Here is a 26,851-nt window from a genome sequence, read left to right on the forward strand (position 1 = left end):
ACCTCTCCACTGGATCAGCTGGACTTCCTTCATGCAGTGTCTTGTGGACTTCAGTGAACCCAGGGAGGGAAGGAGTCTCTCCACCTCTATGATGAGTGTCACTTTAGGTCACTGTGACAAGGAGAAGGAAATGACCCTGGTCCCATTGTCTTCTGATGGCTGGTAGTGCTGTAGTCCAGATTTTACCTGGGCGGCTTCCTGCTTTTCCACTAGCCAGTCACCATGGACACCTCCCCTTCTAATCCTGTAGGACCTGAAAACCCCAAATCTTTCTTCTGTCTAGGTCCAGTGAGGAATTTGGGGGTGGGGGCCCAGCACTCTGACTCCTTGGGGGACAAACTGCTCATCCCTGTCTCAGCTGCCAGACAGGTGAGAACTGTGTGGGAAGAACTCAGCCAGGGACCAGGAAGAGTAACAAACTGCCCCTGTGTGGCCAGGTGCTTGGAGCTCGTGCTGTCATGTGGGCTTACCAAGGAAAAACGAGTACCCAGGAAAGGCAGAGCCTGGGATCTGAACACAGGGATGCAGACAAGAGTCTTAGAGTTGAGCCTGACTCCCAAACAGCAGCCAGAGGAAGAGAGAAACAGAGAGAAGGAGACTTAGAAGGATTCCCTGACTCCTTCCCTCTCCCTCCCCTCTCCCCCAGCCACTGAAGAAGGGCACTGGTATTGTTGAATCCTCCTGTATGATAGATCTGTGCTAATCACACACCTGTCTTACCTGATCCATGCAAGCAAGGAGAGGTAGGGCTTTTCCCTTCTGAATTATGAAGAAAGTGAGGCGTTATGTAGAGTAAATAATTCAGTTGAGGTCACACAGCTATTAATGGCTGAAACAAGAGTCTGAACTCAAGACCTGATGATGTAAATATTGTGTCTCTGGGATTCTTCAGTGGTACTGAGGAAATGAGGCATGCCAGTAATTCTTCGTTTCCTCTCCCAGTGACTGGTCTCCCCGCACCATTCACCTGGACTGTGCTGAGTGAACCTGCCTGTGATGGCCCTGTGTGTTGGCTTTTCTTATTTTCTTACTGATCCATGGACCACAACAGCAGGAATACAAAAAGGAAAACAGAAAGATTTGCCCCATGATTGTACCCTTGATCCTCCTTTTCTAGCAGCCCTTCCCTGCTCAATTGTTTTCTACAAAGAAATGTAATTTCTTTTATGTAATTTCTTTTAATTTTTTATGATGACAAAAATATATAGAACACTGAGTTTACCACTGTGTGTGTGTGTGTGTGTGTGTGTGTGTGTGTGTGTGTGTGTGTGTGTGTTACTTGGACTTGAACTTAGAGGAGGCACTCTACCATTCACACCACACCTGAGCTCGAACTTTTCACTGGCTATTTTGGAGATGGAGTCTCAGAAACTTTTCTCTTAGGGTGGTTTCAAATTGCAGTACTCTGGACCTCAGCTTTCTGGGTAACTAGGATTATAGGCATGAGCTACTCTACCCAGCCTATATTTGCCATTTAAATCATTTTACATGGCTAGGTAAGTGATGTTAAATACCCTCACTCTGCTGGACCTCACAGTCCACCTCCACAGCTCTTTGCTTCTGTAAAATGGGAGCAGTGGTGTGCATACTAAGCCACCACACCAGTAGACCTAACCCCCGTTCCTCCACACCTCGTTTCAGTATAGAGAATATGCCTAGAGGAGATGCATGTTTCATACCCTACCCACACCCACTTGCTGTCCAAGAACATGCTGACCAGTGAGGGTTTAGACCAAGAACTTTTCTAGCTCAAGCAGGTATGTCTGTTTTCTTACCAGTCCCTCTGAGATGATCTGTATGTAGTTGCAGAGTGTACAGGGCCCAACAGAGATGCACCTGCTCTCTAGGCCTCTAGCCTTCCTATGTGAAAAATGGGAACATCGGGTTGGCTGAGAAGGGGAATGTGGGATTTTCATGCAGTCTAATACAGGAATGTTAGAAAAAGGTATTTGGTCTGCTTGTTGAGTATTGTGAAGCTAGGCCTATGAATTATATCTTTGTATCTTCCCTGTGGCTCTTAGAAGGTGACATGTTTCATCAAAACTGATGAATACTCCACACGCTGGCTGCTTCTCTACCTCTTCTCACTGTTGTTCGAGGACATACCATCTCCTCTGCTGTCAGAATGAGAACAAAGCTTCACGATACAGCATCTCCTTGTGGAAATATGCCCTTTAGCAAAATAAAGCATTCTACTTTAGTATTTTTACATTGCAGTCCAAGATTAGTACCAACTTTCCAACATTCTTTTATTAACCCTTTGCCTATTAATATCTTTTTCCATTTCTTTGATTTCAACTTTTCATGTGTGTTTGTGTGTGTGTGCGCGCGTGTGCGCACGTGCGCGCGCGTATGTGTGTGTGTGTGTGTGTGTTGCTTGGGATTGATTGAATCAGTGGTGCTATACCATTAAGCTATATCCATAACACTCTCAATTTAAGTGTATTATTCCCAAATGACATATAGTTGGGTATTTTTTTTCTTTTGCCCATCCTAGTCTTTTCACTTACAATGAAGTAATTTAATTTGTTCATATCATTATAGTCATTAATGTTTGCCATCTTTATTTATGCCTTTATTATACTTCTTTCCTTGCATGTATTGTATTTTTCCCCTTTGCTTGTTAAACTGATTAAATTTTCTTTATTCCTAGTTTAGAAGGACTGCATTACAATCTCTTCCAAAAATAGGTATTTTTCTATTTGTGTTGAGAATTGAATGATAGCTAATTCCCAGTGAGATAACATCATGGTAGACATTTGTTTAGATAGCCCTATACATTTTCTGCTTTCCTTCCATATTCTTCACTATTGCTTGTGTGTCCTGCCTTGAATTACTTATTCTTGTGCAGCTTTTATTTTGTTGGAATCATTTATGGAGTAATTTGTGCAGGTGGATCGGTGAGTGGTCGCCTATTTTTAATACTTCGCTCTTTTGCTCATAATCTTCGCTAGTCAATGGGTCTCAGGATTCCAACCTTTTCCCTCAGTGCTCCAGCTGAGGTCTTACCCTATTTCCCTGTGGTGGCCAATGATGTGGGCATCAAGTCCAATGTTAGCCTCATTCTCAACATTCCTGTAGGGACTGTCAAATGCCAGCTCCCCTGTCATCCAGACATTGTATTGGTTAGATCAAACTGAGGCTGTCACTCACATGGAAAAGGAGAAGAGCACCTCTGCAGACGCCTGGTATGTTTAGGAAGAAGAGGCAAGCTTGACTTTGCCCAGAACCAGAAGTTTCCCTTTGGTGGGAGGTGCCAGTGTGGGAGCTTGCCCAGGCCCATGTGAGGCACATCAGCCATCAGGATGGTTGGGAACAAAGAATAAAATTTTAAGGCAAGGTAAGGTGGGGGCAAGGGGTGGGATATGCCAAATGATCTTACCACTCAGGATGTTGATGCACAAACGCATCCTCAGGAAATGCATGCAATGCGCAGTCAAGCCATCCACCAGGGCCTGAAGCTCCTGGACCAGTAAGGTCATGGGACTGGAGGATGAAAGGAATGGAAGAAGGTGGTCTCTATTCTCAATTCCTTCCTACCCCTCCACTTTGGTCTCTTTGGAGACTTAGGGGTGTGTGTGTGTGTGTGTGTGTGTGTGTGTGTGTGTGTGTGTGTGCTTGAGCTCAGGGATAGGACACTTTCCCTTAGTGGTTTCTACTCAAGATGACCACTCTACCACTTAAGTCACAGATCTACTTTTTGGTGGTTAATTAGAGAGAAGAATCTCATGGTCTTACTAGCCCAGGCTGGCTTCAAAGCAGAATCCTCAGATCTCAGCCTCCTGAGTAGCTAGGATTACAGGCGTGAACAACTAGTATCCAACTAGAAGATTCTTTTATTCTTGGATTTCAGTCTCTGCCCTTGGTGGCTTTTCAGAGTTTAGCAGATAGACTTCTTTGCATGGGCTAAGAGAAACCAAGGTGTACCTCCAATTAGATTTCCCCATTACTCCTGTGGCCTCACAATTTCTGGCCAGTCACTGAGGCTCTATTCTTATTTGTATATTTCCATTATTATTACTTATTATTTCCATGGCATTTAGAGAAGTGATAGACAAGTGCCACTTGCTGTCTAGACCCTCAGAGGTGTGTGGCATTTTCAGATCCCCAGGGTACAGTTGTGATGGGGCAGCCCTCTGACCTGCACTGAGGAGGAAACAAGGGTGGTGGGTGATGGGTGGGTGGGGCCTGCCCTTACTCCTGTGGCTCCCTGTGGAAGTCCCCTGCTTCCGCCCATCCCATCTCCTCTCCGAGCCACATCCCTCATCCGCAGGGCATTACCTCACAGATCAAAACCATTCCATGACCTCACTCCCCTGCCAGTGCAGGTCCAGCCTCTCCTGCTACCACTTTCATGCTTTCCCACTGACTCCTTCCGGTGCTGTTGTTGCCTCTTCCCCAGTCACTGGGATAGCCTGTGGCTTCTTAAACATTCCAACCATTTGGAGATCCTCTGTTGGCAATAGCCTGTCTTTCTCAATTCCCAACAGAACTGCAAGTCTATTGTGTTACCCTTGAAGGTCTGTTCAGATCTCACCACCCATCACCACAGATGCACATCTGTTCAATGAATAAGCAACCAAAGAAGGTTCTATGGAGAATTGTTGCACCCTGGGAAGGCATCTCCATGGAATTTGAACCATTTGGGCTTCATGGGGACTAACGTTCTCCCTGAACCACGGACACCATCACTGTCTGCTTTAAGAATCACTTTCCCCTGGAATGTCTTATTTGATCCTTTCATCAGCTTGCTAAATGGGTTGCTAAAAATTGATGCAGTTTGGTTTATAGGCTCATGCCTATAATCTTGAATACTTAGGAAGCTGAAAGAGGGAGGACTATGGTTTGAGGTCAACCTGGGCAGACACCTTTGTGAGATCCCTTCTGAACCAATAGCTTTGTGCTATGAGTGTATCTGTAATCCTAAATTACACAGGAACCTAAGATTGGGAGGATTGTGGTGCCAGGCCAGCCTGGGAAGAAACGTCCATAAGATTCCATTTCTGTGGAGGGAAGCTGGATGTGGTGGTGCATGTGGGTGATCCCAGCAAGAATGGGAAGCTTCATGTAGATGGATTGCAGTCCAGGTGCATGCCTAGGCAGAAAGCAAGACCCTGTCCTAAAAATAATCAGCAAAACTCAGGGCTGTTTCAGTGGTACAGCTCCAGCCTAGCAAACTCAGGTGCAAACCTCAGTACCGCGAAAACAAAACAGATGCACATACATTCACTTGTTCACCCAGTTAAGCACTGCTGAACACCTGCCCTGATCCAGCCTTCCCTTGGCCTGAACATTCTGTTTTGTTCAGTGGTTTCGGGAAGACAATGTGTTCCTATGTCTATTATTGTAGGTAGTCCTTGCCTGTGCCCAGATACCAGTCACTTTTAGAGACTGTATGGGTTTTCTGTTTAGCAAATGCCCTCCACTTTGGTGACTAAGTCCCATACCTAATTATTAGCTCAGTGATATATGGATCCAAAGTCTGTAGAGCGTCTGGGCTCTGGGCAAACAGGGGGTGTTAGGGGTGTTGGTAGCTGAGGTCTGAAGTCCCAAGCTGATTCCTGTAAAGGCAACCCAGTTTGCTGTGAGTGCAGGACTATGGTTCTCTTTCCTTCTGGTATTCAGCCACCCAGTCATTCCCAGCACCCAATGGCTGCTTCCAGGAACTTCCCATGTGGCCTTTCTGCCTTTCATCCAGGAAGAGCCCAGGGAATCCTAACGATTCCAGTCTGTGACTTCTCTGTACCTAGACAGAGAAAACTCCATTTGTAAAGGACTTTCCTAGCTGGGTGCTGGTGACTCACACCTGTAATCCTAGCTACTCAGCAGACTAAGATCTAAGGATTACAGTTTGAATCCAGCCAGGACAGAAAAGTCTATGAGACTTTTATCTACAATTAATCAGAAGTAGAGCTGTGGTTTAAGTGGTAGAGTGCCAACTCTGAGCAGAAAAAGCCAAGTGAGAGTGTGATATCCTGAGTTTAAATCCCAGTACCAAAGGTAAAAATATAGATATGAGGGGTTGGGGGAGGGAAATGGGGACAAAAACATGAGAAGGGGTAGCAATGATTGTTAAAAAATGTACCTTCTATCTGGCAAATATAATGTAAGCCTTCTATTAATTATAATTAAGAAATATATCTATGAAAATAATTGGGCGCCAACAATTAAAATATAAAACATTATGTATGTGTATTTTATATATAAAAACATAAATACAAAAATCGAAGTGGGGAACTGGTGGCACATATTCATACATAATCCTAACTATTCAGGAGGCTGGGATTTGAGGATTTTAATTGGAAGCAGAAAAGTCCATGAGACTCTTATTTTCAATTAACCACCAAAAAGCTGGAAGTGGAGCTGTGTGGTTCAAGGGATAGAATGCTAGCCTTGAGCGTAAAAGCTCAGAGACAGTACTTAGGCCTTGAGTTCAAGGTCCAGGACTGACACAATGAATGAATGAATGAATGAATGAATGACTTCCCTGATTTGCTCGAGCCTGAATACTCTCTCTGTTTGAAGGTTAGTTATGTCATATAGCAAAACCTAATCAGCCACCCAGTTGACTGTCCTGAGACTGTAAGACTATTAATCTGAGCAGGGTAACTTCCAGGCTGTCTTGAACTCAAGCTCAAGCTCAAGCTCAGCGTTGGGAGCAAGGGAGTGTATGATGAGTTCTATGACCAGCACACCCCACTGTCTCCCACAGGATCTGGGCCCCCAGAAAGAAAAGCATGCTGGGAGGACTTGATCTCCTGAGATCAGACAGAAATGGCTCTATGCCCAAAACTGACAAGAAGACTCTAACTCTAACCATGGCCTTCCCCTTGCAGGACTGGAGACACAAATTCAGCCACCTCACAGTAGCTCATGGAGAAGCTGCCAGAGCCTCAGGCTGGGCCAGCTCTGCCCTCCAGAGGGAAGAGCAGTGCATAGAGGAGGTAGTGGAGGCAGGCGTGGACATGACCTCTGGCTTCCAGAAAGATCTGCGCTTCAGTTTTGGTCATCGGAAGTGGTGCCTTCAGCACAGGTAGGACAGAGCTGTGGCTGGGCAGGCTTTCTGGGTACTATTTTGACCAGGCATGAGCTTACCATTTCATGAGCAATGTGCCATTGCTATTAAGATGGTTTTGGCCTTCTTTAGCCTCTGTGAAACTGGTCCTGGAAGTCCTTGCCATGCCTTGGTCAGGAGTGATTTTGGGGTGTCAGTGATCTGCCACTGCTCCCCACACTAGTTCCCCAAATTGCATTACTGTTCCCTCAGTTTCTCAGTTTCCAACCTCTCCTTGGCAAAGAACGTAGTGGCCTAGTGGTAGAGTGCTTGCCTAGCATGCACGAAGACCCGGGTTCGATTCCTTGGTACCACATACATAGAAAAAAGCCAGAAATGGTGCTGAGGCTCAAGTGGTAGAACTCTAACCTTGAGAAAGTCCAAGGACAGTGCTCAGGCCCTGAGCTCAAGCCCATGACTGGCCAAAAAAAAAAAAAAAAAAAGAACGTAGTGGTAGCTCTCAAGGGACCTGAACATGGCATCCTCATGTGCCTGTCCAATGCATCCCCGCTTTCCAGGGACCCCTCCTCACATGCTTGCCTGCCCACCTACTGTGAAGTTAGGCCTTATGATGGCTTTGAGGGACAGCAGTGGGCTTCAGGACCCTTGTGGGGAGAATTGGAAAGATGACAGGTTTGGGGAAGGAGTTCTCAACATTAGAATTGGAGACTTGAATTGGAGCCCATCTCCAGTGATGCAGATTGGATTGGCCTGAGAGAGGCCCAACCCAGTGTGTGTGTGTGTGTGTGTGTGTGTGTGTGTGTGTGTGTGTGTGTGTGTGTGTATACATGTTTGTAGATACTCCTTGGATACATCCTAGGAGTTCAGGCTAGGTGCAGTTAAGGTTAGGTGCATGGTATTGGCAGAAATTTGGATTGAAATCAAGATCAAGTGCCTGGTGTTTTGTCTGGTACAGAATGTGCTGGAATCACCTGGGCAGCTGGCAGGGTGGAGAGAGGGTGTGCCAGGCTGAAAAGAAGGAGGAAGAATAGAAGGGGTGATAGGTGTGGAGGAAGAGACAGAGGAGGACGAGGTGGAGGAGGAGGAGGTGGAGAAGGAGGAGCAGGAGGAGGAGGAGGAAGAAGAAGAGGAGCAGGAAGAGGAGGAAGAGGAGAAGGAGGAGGAGGAGGAGGAGGAGGAGGAGGAGGAGGAGGAGGAGGAGGAGGAGGAGGAGGAGGAGGAAGAGACTACATTCTTGAGCACACTCAGACCCTCAGGATCAGACACTCTGTGACTAATGCAAGGGACTGATCCTGTTTTCCTTCTGTGAGGACAGGAATCTGTATCTGTATTCTTTTTCTTCTCTTTTGAAATAGGACTTTATAGTTAGGCTGACCATGAGCTCACTAGTAGCCCAGGCTGGCTGAGAACTCACAATCTTCTTGCCCAAGCACTAGGATTACAGACATTCTGACACAATGAAGGTTCAGGACCTCAGGGCCTCTTCTAGAGCCCAATATCCTGTGTTTGGATTAGTGGGCTCAGCTGTAATGTTCAAGGGGCCTTGCATGAGCAGAAGATATTTTTGCATTGTGCAGAGAGGCCCAGGGCTGCAGTCCACCTCACAGAGGCAGTGTCACCATATGCCCATAGCTGATAGCACACCTGGGCCCACAGACCTGGCCTCTCCAGAGCTCTTATGCAAGACGGAAAAAAAAAACATTCCAAGTAGCTAAGAAAGTATAGGCACTAAGTCCCATTCTGAGGGATGCTTGCAGTGGCCCTGAGAAGCATGGTTTTATACAGCATTTACTGGTTTCACAGGCAACAAGTCTTATATCGTTTACCTGCAAAATGAGGCTAGAATTGAAAGAGTCCTTGTTAACTTGGCAACCCATAGCAAGGACTCTCCACCTGTGAGTAGCTTTGCCCCCAGTCTCTGCCACCAAGCAGGTAGCTTGGCCACACCAGCTGCTAGACTCAACTACCTGGTCCCAGTGCAGGATTTTAGGGTCAAGGGATCGGCCCTGGCAACACACAGGGTCTGGCACACCTAAGCCCAGCAAAAACTCCAGTAAGGCTGATCCTATTGACCCATATAGGAAACTGAACACAGAGACGTTTGGTCATGTAAAGACAGTCACGGCTGGTAAGGGGCAGGACCTCTGGCTACAACAGATCTAGTACTTTCTTTTCTTTTCTTTTTTCTTTTTACCAAGATGCTTCCTGAAGAAAGGCAGCTATAACTTCCAGGATGACCCTTCCTTAGGAAGAGCTGCACTTTAATAGGAGTCAATGGTTCTCTAAAGAATGGAGTCACTTCTTGTCATCCTGGAGTATACCCTCCCCACCCCCACCCCCAAGGTACTTTGACTTAACATGCGTTCCCTTCTGTGAATACTACACTTAACTGTGTATGGTTCTTCTCTACTAATAGTCACAGACAGGAGCTGGTCTTATTCTACAAGGTCTACAATAAGTTATTGAACTAATAGGAACACAATCCTCTAAGGGACACAGGCAGAGCTGCAAAGGGAAGAGAACTGCCTCAGGGATTCCCTCCCATGGGCCTGGCTGGCATTTTCCCTCCCATACTTCATACTCAAACCACGTGGGTGCTGCCAGCTGCAAGGATAAGAAGAAGGGACTTGCCCTGCAGGAAATGAGTTGTCAGTTCCAACCAGAACTCTGGCCCTGGCCCTTTCTTGTTTTCCCTGGGGAAGAGAGCAGTGTGATTAATGGGGTGCTGACTCAGAGCTCTTGAGTGGTTCAGGTGATCCTGGGTATGTTTGGGCCAATCAGGTGGGGGCTGAAGAATATGGCATGGAGGAGGTGCAGGGTATGGGGTTAAGACAGCACACGTGTGACCTGGTAGATTTCCTCTCTCCCCCCATGCCAGAGATAGTGGAGCCCATTAGCACAGCTGAGATTTCTGGAAACCTCTCTTTCCATCTTGAGTCATTTGAGGGCAAGGGACCAGGAAGTCACAGCCCTGCTTCAGGAGGGGCTTGGACTGGATCTTTCTCCAGAATTACATGATTACTGAATGAATGGTTACCACAAAACTCATTTGAAAACGGAGGAGGAAGCATTTTCTCAGCAGTGAACATTTATTATCTTGGAAGCCATTTTTAAATATCAGAGCTTGAGTGTAATGCCAATAAATAGTGTGAAGTGGTAGCTCATTAATACTCATTGATTTTTTAAGTTCAAACATTGGTTTATTATGAAAGTTCATCTATAGAGCAATAACTCTGTTTTGCTGCAGAAAAAAATCAACACCTGAAATTCTAGATCAAGAATCTGGAAACTATAGCTTGTAGGCATAATCCAGACTGCCACTCAATGTTTTGTTGTTGGTGGTGGTGGTAGTGGGGCTTGAACTCTGGGCCTGGGCGCTGTCCCTGAGTTCTTCAGCTCAAGGTTAGGGTTCTACTTCTTAAGCCATAGAACCAATTCTGGCTTTTCTGCATATGTGGTACCAAGGATTGGAACCCAGGGCTTCATGCATGCTAGGCAAGTATTCTATCTCTAGGCCAAACTTCTGGCCCAGCCACTCCGTTTTTATACATAAAGTTTTATTGAAACACAGCAGTGCCAGTTTATACATTATCTCTGGCTGCTTGAGACCATCTTCCCTCAAAGTCAGAATTATTCACTGTATTTGGCCTTTAACTGCCCTGTGTCCTAGATGATCCTTTTGTTGCTGTATGGGCTGAAGCATCTAATGGTCCTTTCTCTTGTTTGTCTTTTGTTGGTCTGCCTTCTCAGTATTAAAGGATTCAGAATCACAACAGTATAGTGATGTGATGATTACAGATTGTCCAAGGTGTATCTGTTAGCCTCAAGGTGGTCTTCAGCTCTATATGACCTGAGCACTGAGGAAAGAATAGAAGGGAGTTCTGGTTTGTATCTCTAACAGTATCCAACAAAGGCACAAAATTCTTCTCAGTACAAACACAAGCCAAACAGGATGTCAAGCCTTGTGTGATCATCCTCATATACACATAAAAGGGAACGGGAGGCATAGAAGGTATGGGGCAGGCAGAAGGAGCAGGACATCCTAGGAGACAGGCTGGTTTGGCATGTCAGGCCATGGCTCACACTGGAGAGCAGTGAGTATGGACAGCTGTGAGTGACCTGAATCCAGACAGGTGTCTGGGCCTAAAGGGGTGGTTCTGAACTCAAGTGGTGGTGTTAGGCATTCTAGGCAAAGCCCACGAGCCAGTAGTAAAACCAGGTATCCCAGCTCCAAGGCTACCTGTTCCTCTGTCCAGGCCTGGTGGCCTGAGAGGCTGTGGGTTAGAGAGGGAGGGATTCAGGGGAATAAAAAGCCCCAATCATTTCTTAGGTTTGCTACTCACTCCATAGAAAAGGGACATTTTTAGATTTTGAAGGGATGACCTCATTTTTTTCTTATTTACATAGCCCTGTTTGTTTATATAGTTCCTTAAAAATAGGTAACATGCGCTAAGCTTAGTGCTCACTCCCCAGCAGCAGTGGGAGAGCCGCTATGTGGGGAGAAACGCCTTTTTATCAGTGGGGCAGCCTTGTTCCCCAGGACAGATGGGAGCAAAACAGGACAGGTAGGAAGTTTCGTGGTTTTTTTATGTCGCTTTTCTAAAATAGCCACACTTCTGCCTCCCACTTCCTGCCTGGCTCGACACAGGCTAGATTTTCTCCTTCTGAGGACTTGAGTTCTAGTAACCAACACACTTGACCCCAAAGACCTTTAGCTTGGTGTGGATAGCCTCAGCTTGGGTATGGGCCATTGGGTTTGCATTCTGGCACAACTACATGCTAGCTGTGTGCCATTGGGCTAGCTGCCTAACTTCTCTGAGCTGCTTCTGGAAATCAGGCATAACAGCTCTAGATACATTGAGCATTTCCTGGGCAGATTAAATGCTTAGCTCATGTAATGCTTAGCTCAGTCTGGGTACATAGCAATTTTTAATATACTTTGTGTTTATGTATATGTGCCAGTACTGGGGCTTGAACTCAGGGTCTGAGGACAGTCCCTTACTCTACTTGAGCCACATCTCCACTTCCAGCTTTTTGGTGGTTTGTTGGAGATAAGAGTCTCATGGACTTTCCTGCCTGGTCTGACTTCAAGTAACTAGGATTATAGGCATGAGCCACTGGCACCTGGTCCAATTGTGCCAGCCTTCCTATCACCGTCCTTCTACCAGCTGTCTGCCCCAGCCCCTCCCTGAATCCTTTTTGAATGACAAGGTAAAACACAAATCAGACAATGCCCTCCCCTGCTTACATCCATGCATTGCTTCTAATTCCCACTTAGAGCTGGGTGAAAAGAGTCATAGGCAGTATATAAAAACAAACAGGCTGTATTCCAGGAAAACATTATGTGCAAAGCTGGGCAGTAGCTGGACATGCCCAGCCCAGACCTACAGGAAGAATCCAGAATTCAGAATCAGCATTCCCGTCTAGCCTAGCCCCTTCTCCCTGCTTCTCCACCCTCGTGTGACATCTTACCCTTTGATCCTCTATACTTGCTGGATTTTCTTTATGGATTTCTCATCCTAGTCCTTTTGTGGCTCTCTCCAAGGCATTAAGACCCCCGTTCTCTGGGGTTCTGAGGAACATTTGTCTAGTTCTACTCCCATTAAATGTGTGGCAATGTCTCCGTCCTTGGGCACTTACCCTCCAGGCCAGGACTCTCCTTCCTTCTCTATACCCCCATGACAGGCACTGGATGGAATTCTGAGGGTGCTCAGTGAGCAAATATGATTGACCAGTTAACAAAAATGTGAAGATCTGAAGATAGGGCATGCCTCAGGGGGCCTGCTGTCAGGAAAGCTTGGGTGTAAGCCAGCCAACAACCCAAACAGGGAGTGATGGCATGCGTTTGTCAGGGCAGATATGACATGGGATTGTTCCAGAGCCTTTTGGAGGTATATGAGCCAGCCACTGCAGGATAGGAGAAAGACTTTTAGAGAGAAAGTCCTCATGTGGGCTCTCTGTGTTAGGGAAATGGCTAGAGAAGAGCAGATCTTGTTGTGGGCTACAGGTTGCTATAGCTGTGAGCTTCTCGAGACAGAGAGAGGCTCATGTCTCCCCAACAGGGAAAAGGCGCATCAGTGAATGAGGAACCAGAATCTTCCCAAAACAAAATTATATGAGGTGTTCTTTTCACATACATGTTCAGGGGCCCTTTGGCAGACTGGAAGCCAGGAGACTGGAGCAGGCATGGGTGTAGATATGCTTGATCACCACCAGTCCTCCTGTATAGACCAGCGCCACCTGTAGGAAGCAGGTTGCTTGCTGAGTTTTTCTGCCAGATGCAGGGGCAGGGCAACTGAGGCAGAAATGAAGTATCATGCTAGGGAGCAGGAGAAGATCCTCAGGCTCAGACTTGGGGCAGGTAAGTTGGGCTTACATTGGGATTCCTGCAAATATGGAGCCAATATGGAAGACTCTCCCTCTCAGTCTGAGGATATGGACAGTCCTGGAGAAGGGATAGGCCCCTGGTCCCAGCCAGCCTGGTGAATAGTGGTTGATCTGTAAGGCAATCCTTGAGCCAGCGGAGGCAGAGAATGCGAACCATGTTCTCTGCCATGTTACCTCTGTTCGGGGCTGTTGGCTGGCACCCTTGGGATCATCTGTGGCTTCCATGCCTCCATCCTCTCCTGGGTTAGCTTCACCTTCCTCTGTCCTTACTATCCCTCTCCTTATTCATTCCATAGACATTTGTTCTAATCCCAGAGGGGCCTAGAATCGTCCCATGGAGAGTTGTAAATGTGCAGGAGTAGCTTTCTACACTTTCAAACTCAAGATGCCCATGAGAGAGCAGCTGGCCAGACCTGGGTGCTCACGGTGGAGTGACGGTCCTCTTTTGGAGGGGCTCAGCCTGTGTTGGGGTGGAGGAGACAGTAGCGATGCCAGCCTCAGGGAAATGGACCACCCTTAAGCTGGCCCTTCTAGCCAGGTGTGATTGTGGGTGTGGTCTGAGGCCAGCCCAGAGCAAACGTGCAAAACCCTATCTGAAAAACAAGTTGAAAGGATTTGAGGTGTGGCTCAAGTATATGAGCTCCTGCCTAGCAAGTATTAGGCCCTGCATTTAATTCCCAGCATTGAAAAAAGAAATCAGCCATGTTTAGATAAAAGGTGCCAAGCAGCATACCAGGTGACAAAACATAATACCTGCCTCTTGGGAACCTAGGAAAATAGACAAATTACTCCATCTGTGTCTATATACAGGGATACACAATCACAATAGTTTGTTATTTTTTAAAGATACCTTCTTAGTAAAATATAGTGAAAAGTGGCATCCAAAGATGGTAAGGTTGAAGTCAGCTGGGAGGATGGGTCTAAGTGTTGGGAGGGGAGGGGAGGGGAGGGGAGGGGAGGAGAGAAAGGAGAGCATGGGAGGAGAGAGAGGAGGGGATGTGAGGGGAGAGAGGCGTGGGGGGGGAGAGAAGAGGGGAGGGGAGAGAGGAGGGAATGGGAGGGAAAGGGAGAGGAGAGACAGGGAGGAAAAGGAGAGGAGAGGAGAGGGAAGGGGAGGAGAGAGGAGGGGAGGAGAGGGGAGGGGAGGGGAGGAGAGGGTTGGGGAGGGCCCTGTGGCAATCTGGAAAAGGCACTTGGGAGATGCTGGATCCTGTCTGGTGGGAATGGCTAGGAGGCCAGTGTATCTGGAGGGTGGGAGGGAATAGGGGAGGAGGGAAAGAGGACTGGAATTGGGGAGGGGGGTGGACTGTTGAGAGGCCTAGGAAATCTGAGAGGAGGAGAGCCTCCCTGGCTGCTATGTGGAAACCACCTACCTCCTGCAGCAACAGGAGCCCAACAGGGGGTGACAGAGCCCCAGAGCAGAGCAGCAGCTCCAAGGGTCAAGGAAGTGACTACAGTCTGCTGTATTCTGAGGTCTAGCTATTCTGGATATAATGAGTGAATGTTATTCTTAATGTACTATGTTATTTCTCATCTCTTTCATCGTCCCTTGGTTATTTTCATATTGTTACAGTATCTTACCTTGTAATCTGGTATATTGTATATACATTTATTTGTTTATTTGAAATAGGAAAAGGAAAGGGGGAAACAAGTGGGGGGAGGAGGGGAGGGGGGAAATGAGGACAAAAACATGAGAAGGGGTTTCAATGTGTATGAAGTAATGCTCCTTCTATCTGAGGAATGTAACTGTAACCCCTCTATTAATTACAATTTTTAAAAAGAAAGATTTCACCAGGAGATCACACTGGCGCTCACACAGACTCACTCTTCTCAGACTACCCAACTCCAAGCTGCTGTTTGCTCATCTGGAAAATGGGCATTGAATAGATACTTGCAAGATTGCTTTTGGCTTGGAAATGCATTCTTTTGGTTTGGGTCACCAGAGGCCTGGATAGTCACATAAGGAAAGCTTTGAGAAAATAGAGTAGATCGTATGCTTAGAAAGGACTTAGACCAGGTATAGCTCAGAAAGGGAGAGACAGAGAGATGGGGGGGAACAAGAAGAGGAAGAGGAGGAGGAAGAGGAGGAGGAGGAGGAGGAGAAGGAGAAGAAGGAGAGGAAGAAGTGGCTTGGCAGCGGGTGGTGAGGCTTGGGAGCAGTAGGCAGGCAGGTGGGGGCCAGGAGTTGCAGGGATTGGGCACCCTTGCTCTTTAACACTCCACCCTTCGGAATAGACCAGCAGGTTCAAGGCCCAAGCATATTTTGTGAACACTGAGGCCCTCAATTTTGAACATTTTCAGACGGACATGCTCAGGCAGGAAGGAACAAGGCCTGGCTCCCAGCCGGGGAGAGTCCACCTCCTGGCCTGGCCTTGCGTAACCGCAGAGTCTGCTGAGTGCAAGGAGACTCTTCTGTGTGGCATCCAGAGTAGCAAGCCTGGTGGCTGTGGGCTCTGGCACCATCCTGCAGTGGAACAAACAGCCCTCCCGTCCCAGATAATGGCCCTCATTGAGCATTGTATCCATGGCCAGCGCCCAGCACCGGGCAGCTCAGCCTGGGTAAGTTTCCTCTCTTGGCAGCTTAGCAAAATATTTACACTGTGCCTTTCTAGTAAGATGGTTCCTAGGAGCCAGTAGGCAGAGAGCTGGAGAAGGCCTGCCATGACAGCCTTGCTCATGGGCTCCCAGCTGAAAGTCATGTGCCATATACCCTGGGTGTGGACCTGGCTCCATCATTGCTCACCAGGGCACTATTGTCAAGGAGGGTGTAGGGATAGAAGGTGCTACAAGGCCCACCAGCTCTAAACTCATTAGGGGTTCCTGAATGAGCCCTTGTACCTAGGGTGTGGTGGAGGTAGAATGGGGCTGCAAGGTATTATCTCCCACATGGGTCTCTTCCTTGAGCAAACATATGTGTGAGATTTGGGGAAGCTGAATCATGCCTTCCCTGAACCTCTCTCTGCTCAGTTGGTGTCAGGAAACATCCCAGCCCTCTAGTGTCTCTGCTATGAGAGGAAGAAACCCACAAAGCAACTCCCACTCAGGATGTCATACTCTGAGAGATCTCTGGACCAGTCCTAGGAAAGCCACAGCACATGTTCAGAGCAATATTGAGGAAAATGGAGAAGTGACCATCTGCCCTCCACTGCCCTAGAGAAAAAGGTGCACAAGTGCGTGCTCTGTGTTCCTTGAGACAGACTGAAAAGCAGAGAGCAAAAAACGGCAATGGGCTCCGTAGCTATTCTAGCTCAGCACAATCTTTGACCCTTGGGACTCCTGGGAGTCTGGCTTATGGGACAATAATGCCAGTCTGTAAAGATATGTGTACAAAGGATGTTGTTGCAAAATTCTAGTCACAAAAAAAAATGTTTTTGAAAATCTCAACAGTAGGACAAGTTCAAAAGTGCTGTGTCCAAATTGTGGTGCTTCATTTGATGATCAGCAAAGATCACACAGACTCTGTGTCTGTTTAGAAAGGCCATGCGGTATGCTGGCTGGGAATCCAGGGTCTGAAATCTGACTGCCACTGTTCTAGAGCCCACCACTTGCACAGCTTCTCGGAGCATCAGTTTCCTCTTCAAAGAAATAGAGATTATGTTTTTCCTATAGATTAGTTAAAGGAAATAATTGAATTGCTGTTATATCCTTATAGCTGGGCTTGGTACATGCTAAAAAAAAAAAAAAAAGATGTGATCCTTTGACCTAGAAAGATTATCTATGAGAAAACCCAGGAGCAGAGAAATGTATTATAGAATATACAGATAAATATATTATAAAATAAGGAAATACCTCTGTGTGTGTGCTTGAACTCAAACTTATCACCTCACACTCTCATTTGGCATATAAGTCTTGTAAACCACAGACTATACTATAAGACATTAAGATTGCCGCGATGGGCCCACAAAGTCACACAGCCTCAAGGTCCAAAGGGATCAAGGGCCCAGACCCAAGCTCCTTACAACAGTCACAAAAACATTAGAAGGGTATCAATGTGTCAGAAATAATGCACCTACATCTTTTTGTAATTCTTGTAAGGAGCTTGGGTCTGGGCCCTTGTTCCCTTTGGACCTTGAGGCTGTGTGACTTTGTGGGCCCATCACGGTAATCTCAATGTCTTATAGAATAGTCTGTGGTTTATAAGACTTATATGCCAAGGTTTATCCTTGGAGAGCAAAGGCATTGGTTGCTGGCCACCTTTACAAAAATGCTCCTTACACTGGAATGGGATTTATCAGCAAGACCACAGGATTCCAGTCAGGGTTTTCCAAGAGTCCCCCAGGCCTCACTTCATCCGTGCAGCCACATCCCCAAGCCCTGTCTGATAGGAACTTCACTGTGGTGGCACAGATCCACCCTTGTATAGCCTAAGCTCTGGGCATAGAAAAGACGGCTGGTAATGCCTCCAGCTAGAGACTAACGGTCATGGAAATCAAAACTACTTTTCCACTTCCTTTTTTTTTTTTAAAGATCAAGATATAATTCACTCCTTACAAGTATATACCTTGAAAATATGTACACTTTAGTGATTTCTAGTATATTCACAAGGTTGTACACTCATCGCTTATTGTCTAATTCCAGAACATTCTTATTCACTTTCCAAAGAAACTCTGCTCCATCTGCCTCCCTCTGCATTCCCTTTCCCGCAACCTCTGGCACTCACTGATTTATCTATTTTCTGTCTCTGAATTTGCCGTCTCTGGACATTTCACATAAATGGAATTATTCAGCCTTTGTGTCTGGCTTCTTTCACTCGGGCATAATGGCATTAGTCATTTGCTTTAAGAACACGAATGTTTTGTGGTATGTCTTACAGTGTCTTGACCCCTGTGGTTCTGAGGTCATAGGCTGTGAGCTCATGAGGGATGGAGCAGCCACTGCAGGCCTTGGGGACAGCATGGGGTCTGGCAGCAGGTAGGTACTGGTCAGATGGCAGAGTGTGGTTATAGCATGGGCAATCTGGGGCCGGCAGCGTGATGACTGTGGCCAGGAAGCAAAGATTCATGGAACTGCATTAAGAGTGTTCACTGGGGGCTGAGACCCTAAGGAATTGACTGCAAACCCAACTTTCAGGTGAGGAAAAGAGGAAGTCAAAGGTTACCAGCTCTGAGTCCTGTCCTATTAGGCTTGAAGGGAGAATCCTGGTTCTCCAATACTCTCAATAGCAGGGCCCCAGGACTTGGTTGGTTCAGATTTAGGAGTGTAGACCACCCAAACAACTCAGCATTCTGAACTTTCCACCTCCTCCTCCTCCTCCTCCTCCTCCTCCTCCTCCTCCTCCTCCTCCTCCTCCTTCCTCTTTTGTGGGTCATAGGGCTTGAATTCAGCCTGGACTTTGTCCTTGAGCTCTTCAGCTCAAGGCTGAAGGGTAGGCTACCACCCTACCCTTGAGCCAAGTCCTACTTCCCATTTTCTAGAGGTTAATTGAAGGTAAGCATCTAAGATCTTTTTGTGCCTGGGCTGGCTTTGAACCTTGATCCTCAGGTCTGAGCCTCCTAAGTAGCTAAGATGACAGGTATGAGCCACCATGTCTGGCATCATTCTGAGCTTTCTAACCCAGGAATCCCTCCAACAGGGAAAACTCTTAACAGGAACAGACTAAAAAGCCAAGACTGCCTTGGTCATGTGATATTGTGCAAGCACTGATTAATTAATTAATTAGTGAATTCTCTTGGTTTTTTGTTTTTTTTTTAAGCTTTAACTAGTTTTATTCCAGAGAAGAGCCTTCAACCCAGGGGAAGCATAAGACCTAAGATCCAGACTAGAGGGAGAGAAGAAGGTAGATAAGTGGACAAGTGAGTCCCACACGGTGGTTTTCATGAGGCCTAGGGTTTAGTGAGCAGCCCCTAACAGAAAGGAAGGCACCCCACTTGCTGCACACTCTCAGTGTCCCTACCAGAGAGACCAGCTTCTAAAAACCATCAAAGCTCTTCTTTCACTGAACTCACTCTGTTTGCTCACGGCTGGCACTCTAACACTTAAGGCATGCCTCTAGCTTGACTTTTTCCTGGTTAATTGGAGATGGAGTTTTGCAGACTTTTCTGTCTAGGCTGGCTTCAAACCTCTGTCCTCCGATCTCAATCTTCTGAGTAGCTGGGATTGTTAAGTGTGAGCCAGTGGTGCCTGGCAACAAAGCTTTCCTTCTGAAGTAAAATTCTCTCTTGCCGTGTTAAGCAGCAAAGTGTTCATCCATCATCCTCCGCATCCCTCAATAACTTCTGGGCTTTGGTATGGCAGTTGTGGGATTGACATTCAGCTCTCTCAGGGATAAGGCAAGCCCTATAGGCCTGCTCTTAGGTCACTATCAACATTGTGCTTTTTCAGAAATGTATACCCTCCTACCACATGATTGTGTATTGAATACTTTAATTCATACTGATTTCAATTGCGTTGGCTTAAATATAGCCTTATACTAAGCAGTGAGGATCTCAAGGTCTCTCTGCCAATTCTGTATTTTCATTGTATGAAGTAAAGTACTATTTAAAAAAGACTCTTGGGCCGGGTGTGGTGGCTCATGCCTGTAATCCTAGCTACTCCAGAGGCTGAGAACTGAGGATCAAGGTTCAAAGCCAGCCCTGGCACAAAAGGACCTGAGACTCTTATCTCCAATTAACCTCTAGAAAATGGGAGTGGGACTTCGCTCCAGGGTAGGGTGGTAGCCTTGAGCTGAAGAGCTCAGGGACAGAACCCAGGCCAAGTTCAAGCCCCATGACCCTCCCCCCCCCAAAAAAAAAAGATTCTTGAGACCAGGAGTTTGGCCTAGTGGTAGAGTGATTGCTTAGCATACGCAAAACCTGGTTTCAATTCCTGGGTATCACATACACAAAAAAAGCCAGAAGTGGTGCTGTGGCTCAAGTCGCTGAGAAACTTCAAGGACAGTGCCCAGGCCCTGAGTTTAAGCCCCAGAACTGGCACACACACACACACACACACACACACACACACACACACACACACACACCTTTCCCTAAAATCACGCTATGTCTTCCTAATGGCTTTTAGCCTGTGCTTGAGAAATCATCCCTCAAAGACCCTGAGAGGAGGGCTGGTCCCCACCTCTGGCACCTGGCCAGTCCTACTCACCCCTCATAATGGTTGAGACAAGGCCCTTGGCATGGTCCAGGTTAAAGCCCACATCTTCCAGATGATGCTATGACGCAGAGAGGAAAAGGGCCTTGCTCAGAACAAGGCTAGCGACAGGGCAGGTTCTGGGATCACCACATTGTTGCCCTCATCTATAACAGGTGGACAGTTAGATGGGACACAAAATAGAACTCGCTGAAGGATTTTAGTAGGAAGGAGCTGTTGGTCCAGCAGGTTTGGGTCCTCTCCCACCCCCCTACACACACCCAGTAAGTTCTGTGAAGTAGAAGTAGGTGTCAAAAAACACCTACGAAGTGGTAACTCCAAGTTCAGGACCACAGCTTCTTCTGTGAAAGGAGGAGGAGCCATGATTATGGAGCACTGAGCCGGGGCTTCCAACATCCTTGATATGTCTTTTTAAAAGCAGGGCCGGGGTTGAGGTCTCTAGTGTTCATTTTATTTATTTTTATTTTGTTGTCATTGTTGATCATGGGGCTTGAACTCTGGGCCTAGACACTCTCCTTGAACTCCTCAGCTCAAGGCTAGTGCTCTACCACTTTGAGCCACAGCACCACTTCCTGTTTTCTAGTGGGTAACTAGAGATCAGAGTGTCATGGACTTTCATGCCTAGGCTGGCTTTGAACTGTGATCATCAGATCTCAGGCTCCTGAGTAACTAGGATTATAGGCCTGAGCCAACAGCACCTGGCTTCTGGTGTTCTTTATATTATCATCTATTTTTGTTGTTGGGCTGAAATGCTTTAAACAATTGTATATATGCGTTAAATGCAAACATAGCTCTAGGATCCTTTTCATCAGTGTGTTTTCCTCTGCTAATCTTTAACACCTTGGACTCTATCTCAAGTGGCTTGAAATAATACCTGTGCTTGTGTATGTATGTGTGTATGTATGTATGTATACACACATGCCAACTAAACATAAAAGAAAATTTAGATTAAACAAAACAGGTAAGAATTAGAAGGTATCAATTGTTGACAGGCAAGAAAGAAGGTGTAATCCTGTTTGGGAAAGCCCCAAACCTATAGGAAAACCTATGCAGAGGAATGAGGCATGATGGGGAGGTCTGAAGAGCTGGAGAAGGGAAGGGGCAAGTCCCTGCAGGTGAGTAGCAGGGCTGGGCCCCTCATGGCTCAGAAGGATTGGTGTACATTTGCTGGTGTACATTCGCTGACTCAGTGCCTAACCCTTACCACTCCCTCCCCAGGGCATCCCTGTGTTCTTCTGTCCAAGTGATTCCCTGGGCCACTTCCTGGGAGAGTTTCTGCTTTAACCCTGCCAGCCTGGCTTGGATGGCAACCAGTGTGGCAAACGTGAAACAGGATTTCTGGTTTTCTTGTAGCTCTGAGTGAAGGAAAAAGGCCCTGGGATTTCATGGTACCCCAGAGCCCAGCTCTGCCCAGCTCTGCCGTCTGGTGGTAAAGGGAAGGGGCTGGTACTCTGCGGGAAGGCCCAGATGAGGATGAGGATGCAGGGCTCGATAGGTCATTTTTCACACTGCATTTGTCCAAGCTGGGGATGGGTGAGGACTGCAGAGATGAGTGAGACCCTGGGCAGAACCCAGGCAGCATGGGACGTCCTTAGGAAGTACAGAATTGAGAACCCAAAACAACAGGCGGTCTAACTGTTGATCTAGCTTGGCTGGTCCTGCCTTGCCACACCTCTGTGCCCTCAATTGCACAAAGGGTGACAAGACTCTTCTAGAGGGCTGTTCTGAGGCCCTCCTCACTGGTGAAAAGGATTGCCAGACAAAGTGCAGGGGGAGTCAGAATAACCAGATTCAGTCTGCAGGGGTGAACTTCTTTGGAAATAAACGAGAAGGAATTAAAATAGTGTTGGAAGCTAAAACCACAGTATGCACACAAGGTGGCATTATCCCCATTGTTATCAGTGTTGTCTGAAATGGAGCTGGAAGCCCACATACAGTGAAGGAGGGCCATTTGGGGCAGTGGACACCAAGAGGAGACGTCAGCAGTAGAACCAAGTAGGATTTATCTGACAAAGGAAGGAGGGAAGAAAGAGAGTGGGCAGTGCCAGGGGAGGAGCTTGAAACTGGGTTGGCCAGCTGGACAGAAAGGGGAGGGTACAGGGGCAAAAGGGAGAGGATCAGGCAGTCGGATAGGAAGATAAGATGCAGTCAGATTGTGTAAATAGAGCCTGGCATGTCAAAAAGGGGTTTCCCACATCCCCATAAATCTAACCAGTTCAGTCCAGACCAGAATGAGGCCTGCTGTGATGAGCAGGCCTCCGTGGCTGGTCTGGCTGTGCTTTGGCCTGGCTGTGCCCTGGCCTGCAGGATCCTCTGCTGTATGGATACTCTACTGGCAGAGCTGAGGTGACTGCCCCATCAGTGTCCTTATCCAAGGAGGGTACCATGTGCCTGGTTTTCAGGAGCTGAGCATCCTGACCTTCTGTGGTCTCTCCCAGTAGGATACCTTTCATCCTCTAACCAAGGAGACTCCCTTATGCCATCAGCTATGTTCTCAAAGACTTTCCCCCTACCCCCTTCGGTAAACACTAACTTTCTATATGCCTGCCTGCCACTGCTTGGTGCTAAAGACATCATGGTGAATGAGGCCTGTTAGCCTTGGAGAACCTTCATCCCTTAGGCAGGCTAGTGGAGCAACATGCCCAGGATGCAGGCATCTGGAGGGATCAGGGGACACTCACTCAACAGAGAAAACAGTGGTATAGCAGCCAGAGTTCTCCAGAGAGACAGAACTAACAAGAGATAGCTGCATACAGATACAAGTACACACAGATAGGTAAAACCATGTTAGACAGTGGCAAAGGAACTGGAGGCTTAAGGAAAGTAAAATGCAGCTCTGACAAAGAGAAACTAGAATGACCAAGGTCCTGACATTTTTGAGGCGGGCACTGTGCTCTTAAACCAGTTCTAGAAAGGAGAGAGGAAGAGGGGGAAAGATTGACTTTCAGGAACTGGCCTAAGCACTAGCAATTATAGAGGTGTGGCAAGTCCAGACTCTGCAAGATAGGCCAGCTCCTCTGGGGTCTAAAGACTCTAAAGCAAGTTGGCTAGCAGAATTACCTTCTTCTCTAAAGAAGCCAGTCATTTTCTATTAAAGCTATCATCTGATTGGATGAAGGCTACTTACATTATACAGGGTGTTATTTGTTTGTTTTGGCGGCACTGTATTTTGAACTCAAAGGTTTATATTTCCTATGCAGGTACTCTTGCTTCTGCCATGCCTCCAGCTCTTTTTGCTTTGGTTATTTTTGAGCTATGCCTGGCCTAGACAAGAATCCTCCTACTTACACTTCCCACCATAGCTTGACAACTATCACATGCTATTATACTCAAATTCTTGTTTGTTTTTATGCCAGTCCTGGGACTTGAACTCAGGAGCTGGTGCTACTCCTAACCTCTTTTTTATAAAAGCTAGTGCTCTACCACTTGAGCCATAGCTCCACTTTCAGGCTTTTTGGTAGTTAATTGGAGGTAAGAGTCACATGAACTTCTTCTTGGACTGACTTTGAACCACAATTCTCAGATCTCAGCCTCCTAAGTAGCTAGGATTAGCTAGGATTACATGCATGATCTACCTGTGTCCAGAAACCTCCCCAGCCTTTTTGTTTTGTTTTGTTTTGGTCATGGGTCTTGAATTTCTGGGCCTGGGGGCTGTCCCTAAGCTCTTCAGCTCAAGGGTAACACACTACCACTTGAGCCACAGTGTCATGTTCAGTTTTCTGGTGGTTAATTGGAGATAAGAGTCTCGTGAACTTTAATGCCCAGACAGGCTTTGAACTGGGATCCTCAGATCTCAGCCTCCTGAGTAGCTAGGGTTACAGGCAGGAGCCACCAGTGTTCCGTTCTTATCCAGACGTTTTATAATGAGATGAAATCTTATGATCCTTCCCCCACCATAGGCTGGCCTGGAACCTCAGTCTTTTCAAACTCTACCTCCTATGCAGCCACAATTACAGGCATGAGCCGTTGATGCCCTGTTGAAAGGAATTATAATCTATGCAAGGTCTATGGATTTAAATGATTATGTTCATCTTTAAGGAAAGAAAAGTCTTCGTCAAACCTTCTAGAATAGTTTTTGACCAAATGTCTGGGTTAAGTTAACACATAAGATTAACCACCACACATTTTACTGAAGAGCTCAGGGACAGCGCTCAGGCCCAGAGTTCAAGCCCTGTGACCCACAAAAAAAAAAAAAAAGGCATCTCTTTGGGGGTGGGAGTTTGGCCTAGTGGTAGAGTGTTTGCCTAGCATGCACGAAGAAAACCTGGGTTCAATTCCTTGGTACCACATACATAGAAAAAAGTCAGAAGTGGTTCTGTGGCTCAAATGGTAGAGCTATAGCCTTGAGAAAGCCCAAAGACAGTGCTCAGGCCCTGAGCTCAAGCCCAGGACTGGCAAAAAAAAAAAAAAAAAAAAAAAAAGAAAAGAAAAGAAAGAAAAGATTAACCACCACAGGTGGGTTTGAAGGGTGTTGAAGAGTTTGCCACATGTGTGGATGACAATAGGCATGTAGGGCAAGGAGAATGGCTGGCTTATCTTCAGAGAATTCTACAGCTCCCATAGACCAGCACGGACTAAAGAATCAGGCAGGAGGCTGTGGAGGAGGTCTGGGGAGCCTTGCCATGGGGTTTGTGCTAGCGGGGAACCTGGAGAGTCTTCAGCATGGCAGCCACTATGGATTGAGGGTATCCGTGGAAAGCTTCTACAGAATCCCATCTGTCCGGCACACTCAGTGCAGACAGCATGCTCTGCTCCTGTGACTGGCAGGGGCCAGAGGGCTAGCTAATTGGCTCTTTCCAAAGACCCTCCCCAGGGGTCTGCGGGAGACACAGCTGCCCATGCAGAGTTTGAGCATTCTGGTTGCTGATGCTCTGTGTGGACCACTAGGATACCCAGGAGAGCAGGGCCAACTGCTGCTGCCTTGGGGGCCAGGGCGAGTGAGGAGTTACTTCCCACTCCTGAACCCCACAGACCTGACTCTACCCGCCTTCCTCACACTCAGAGGCCTCCAACATCCTCCATCTTGTCCATATTATCCCCCTTTCTGCTTGGAGCAACCCCACTTGTTCTTCAGATCCCAGTGTGCATGTCTCTAAAGCTACCTAATGAGTCTCTCCTGATCCCAGTATTCAGTTTCCCCACCTATATTTGGAACCCAGGTCCAGGGTAGCCTCTTCTACAGCTATTATCCCATTTTTGTTTGTGTATCTCTCTTCAGAGGCCTTGTATCTTTCCAGTATAAAGTCTCTATCTTCTTTAAAATTGGCACACACCAGACTTACACTTAGGTACTTTTATACATGTATGTATGTGAACATTTAGTAAACTCCCACTTGCCCCTCAGGACCTAACTACTGTTCTGGATTCTAAGGTAGTAAGATAGGATTTGCATATACATTAACCAATTAAATGGATTCAACTTAGCACAGGGTCGATTGGATCTGAATTCCTTTGCATATTATTGTATCTGTAAGGCCTATTTTTTTTAAATCTGAAACATTCCTCCTTTGTCCATTTTTATTACTATGTAAAGATTATTATAGAAAGCCAGGTGAGTGTCAGTAGCTCTCCCCTGTAATCCTAGCTACTCAGGAGGCTGAGATCTGAGAATCTCTGTTCAAAGCCAGCCTAGGCACTGAAGAATGTAAGACTCTCATCTCCAATTAGTCATTAGAAAATGGGGCTGTGGCTCAGGGGTAGGGCAGTAGCCTTGAGCTAAAGAGCTCAGGGAGAGCACCCAGGCCCAGAGTTCAAGCCCCATGACCCACCAAAAAGAAAAAAAAAAGATTCTTATAGAACCATACCACATTCTATTTGTTGTAGGCACTCATTTGTTTCTAGCTTTTTTGTTATTGTGAAGAAGTCTACTGTATACACTCTCATTAGCATAATTTGGCAGACAAATGCATTACTGTAGTGTATATTCTTAGGATAGATGTTCTGGGTCAGGAATAGATATATGTTTGGTATTAGATTTTGTCAGTGAAATGGCCCCAAATGAGTATGTCCTTTTATCTTCTAATTAACAATGCAGAAAAAGAGTTCCAGTTGCTCTACAGCCTTGCCATCTTTGGTGACATTTTGTTTGCTTGGTGTTAGCTATTCTGGTGAATGTGTTCTGGGTTTTGTTTATGGCTCCTTAGTGAGTAGTCAGATTGAGCATCTCTTTATATACTTTAGTACTCCATGTTCACTTGTTTTCTTTTTGAAAAATATTTTTGTGGGCCGGGAGTTTCGTCAAATGGTAGCGTGCTTGCCTACCATGCATGAAGACCTGGGTTCAATTCCTCAGTACCATATACACAGAAAAAGGCAGAAGAGGTGCCGTGGCTCAAGTGGAGCTCTAGCCTTGAGAAAGTGCTC

At 46.7% G+C, this 26,851-nt stretch overlaps 1 protein-coding gene across 2 annotated transcripts in view; it reads left to right on the top strand.

The window, feature by feature from the left end:
* Hivep3 (HIVEP zinc finger 3) overlaps positions 1 to 26,851 on the top strand; it is a 148,662-nt gene that overhangs the window by 71,131 nt on the left and 50,680 nt on the right. For both annotated transcript variants that reach the window (XM_090335088.1, XM_090335089.1), the window contains exon 3: positions 6,837 to 7,033. The gene's annotated coding sequence lies outside the window, so the exon portion shown is untranslated. The remainder of the gene's footprint in view (positions 1 to 6,836; positions 7,034 to 26,851) is intronic.

The sequence above is a fragment of the Megascapheus bottae genome, chromosome 6, assembly GCF_031878675.1.
Source record: "Megascapheus bottae isolate mThoBot1 chromosome 6, mThoBot2.hap1, whole genome shotgun sequence".
NCBI lineage: Eukaryota > Metazoa > Chordata > Mammalia > Rodentia > Geomyidae > Megascapheus > Megascapheus bottae.